This window comes from Gymnodraco acuticeps, unplaced genomic scaffold, assembly GCF_902827175.1.
Source record: "Gymnodraco acuticeps unplaced genomic scaffold, fGymAcu1.1, whole genome shotgun sequence".
Lineage (NCBI taxonomy): Eukaryota > Metazoa > Chordata > Actinopteri > Perciformes > Bathydraconidae > Gymnodraco > Gymnodraco acuticeps.
The window spans coordinates 36375-38858 of NW_022991470.1; the positions used below are offsets into that span (position 1 = coordinate 36375).

The 2484-nt window shown below is 41.9% G+C and overlaps 1 long non-coding RNA gene across 2 annotated transcripts; it reads right to left on the bottom strand.

Annotated features, from left to right (window-relative positions):
- Positions 1–208: 208 nt before the first annotated feature.
- On the bottom strand, positions 209–1666 carry LOC117533025. Of its 2 annotated transcripts, XR_004566988.1 has the most exons (3): positions 1219–1666; positions 804–1032; positions 209–692 (listed from the first exon to the last, which is right to left on the bottom strand). It is a non-coding gene; the product is annotated as an uncharacterized LOC117533025 (long non-coding RNA). The 2 variants fall into 2 exon arrangements; XR_004566987.1 differs by lacking the exon at positions 209–692 and having other exon boundaries at positions 722–1032.
- Positions 1667–2484: the final 818 nt, after the last annotated feature.

Here is a 2484-nt window from a genome sequence, read left to right on the forward strand (position 1 = left end):
TGTGATATATGCAACATAATGGTTCACTTTATTGACAAGGAAACAATGCATTATTCACACACTTTGACAGCACATTTCACCTTTAAAGCCAGTCTCCTTAACTTTTGCTGAACAGCAGACAGTGCAGCCTCTAAGTTATAGAAAAGTATTTAATGTTTAAAATGTAGCTAAGTGGTAATTTAGCATCAGGGTACAAGGGTTTGCTGGTGTAACCTTAAAAAAGTGAAAAGAGTCAGTCTGGCTTGCAGACTTTAGATTTTTTTTTAAACATGAGGCACAATTTCTCTTTCTTCTGAGAAACATAATCTCATTTTAAAGAGGCTTTCTGTTAAATCAACTCAGCAATAGTTGGTCAGCAAGATCTCCTAAATCAGAGCTGTGGTCTGTTCCTATTCAGTGTCATAGAAAGGCCTTGTGGAAGTCATTTGACTATTACCCATATAGTGGGCCATCACCAGGTGAGCAGGTAGACTGTTTTTGCTTATGTTAAGGTGTGGTTGTGTTTAGCGTTAGCCAAGTTCAGTTGACCAATAATATATTAGGCCAACAGTGAACACACCCTGTCTCTGATGCGGTACTGTGGCTGGGGTCCCCTTTAAATAGCTGACAACACCAACTCCTGCTGAGGGGATGGAGGAACCTGTGGACCCTCAATCTAAATCCAAAGTTGTTTTGCAGATTGTGGGGCTTCCCTTCACAAGGACAATAACAGAGGCATGAATTACCAAATAGAATGCAGCTTTATTTCACAAATATACATGTTAAAATGTCAATGTTCAGCAGCAGTCAACGGGTAAACATACTTTACACTATTACATGGTGGGTTTTCCCTCCTCAGATGGGCAGGTCTGGTCCACTAGGTCACAATGCCTGCTAACTGTGAGGGACAAAAAGAGAACAAAAGCACGCACTACTCAAAGCACAACTTCTACAAAATTATTACAGTGAGTTAGTTTACTCACCCTTTTAAAGTGTCACACCATGCAGTCCCTACACTGAAAGCAGACAAGGTTCCCCCAGAGGGAGAGGAGCCTGTAACACAAACACTTAGTCAATTATAATGCCCACAATCTGCACACAAGAAAACTATTGACAGAAAATAAAACTAAAAAAGCACTAGAGGACAGTATTCTTTTTAAAAAACAAACGCAACATAATAGTTGCCAGCTCAAACACCAGTTCAATATAACATTAAAGAAGGTTAAAAACCAGGCTTACTTTGACAGAGTAATAGATCCTCCTGGCTCAATCCAGGAGGGGAAATGCTCATACTCAGCTCTATGGATTAAACACAAAAACAGATGTTATAAATAATAATAAGAGCTAGAAGAAAGTGAACAAACGTCCATAGCCAGTTTCCCGGGTTGCTTGGCTGGTTTTAGCTGGTGTTAGGCTGGTTTAGTTGGTTTACCAGGCTGGACAAGCTGGCCAGGCTGGTCTTGCTGGTTCAAGACTTTGGTCGAGCCAAAGTGCTGTACTTGTAATAAAAACACATTACTATCACAATAAAAGACAATAATTTACAACAGAAATATAAAAAACAAAAACACAGGGAATAGTCAGGTTGAGCCAAAGTGCTGTACATGTAATAAAAACACATTACTATCTCAATAAAAGACAATAATTTACAACAGAAATATAAAAAACAAAAACACAGGGAATAGTCAGGTGTCATGCTCCGCTCTGACTAGAAGGCCTGGGAGAAGAAGTGAGTCTTTAGTGAGGATTTAAAAAACCCTAGTGTCTGGGCCGACCTCACATGGAGGGGCAGACTATTCCAGCGCCTGAGGCCAGCTGCTGCGAAGGCTCGGTGACCTCAGGTTTTGAGCCTGGTCTTGGGCACTATCAGCAACAGCTGGTCAGCAGACCTTAAACCTCTGGCTGGGGTGTAGCGATGGAGGAGTTTGGCTATATAGGCAGGAACCAGCCCATTTAGGGCTTTGAAAACAAATAAAAGGATTTTAAAATCAATTCGGAACTGAATTGGAAGCCAGTGTAGTGAGGCCAGAATTGGGGTGATGTGGTCACGCTTTTTGTGGCCAGTCAGAAGACGTGCAGCTTATAGGCGGAGTTTGACATTTGCGCTTGGGGGGGCAAACCTTTTTTACTGACATCAGTACACAGTCCCAACTATTGCGTGGGGTGCTACGGATACAGTAGCAATAAAGCCAGCATTCACCGCACTGTATGACTTTTCCACATACGAACATAACTCGTCCCGTCATGCACGCCTCATGCTCATATGGAAGGGGCGGTCTCTCCCCCCAACAACAGTGCATTACATAACTGTAACACTTATCATAACTGTGCACATCTTATACTTATTTGATACTATATCCCTTGGTTACTTGAACACGCTACAATATTATTAACCAGTGTCCTACCTTAGTGCAGAAGTAGACGCCTTTTTTTACGTTCCGCATATGTGTCGACTCCACTATCCCCTCAGGTGACAGCTGTGTGATTATGTCGTCCTCAATGTGA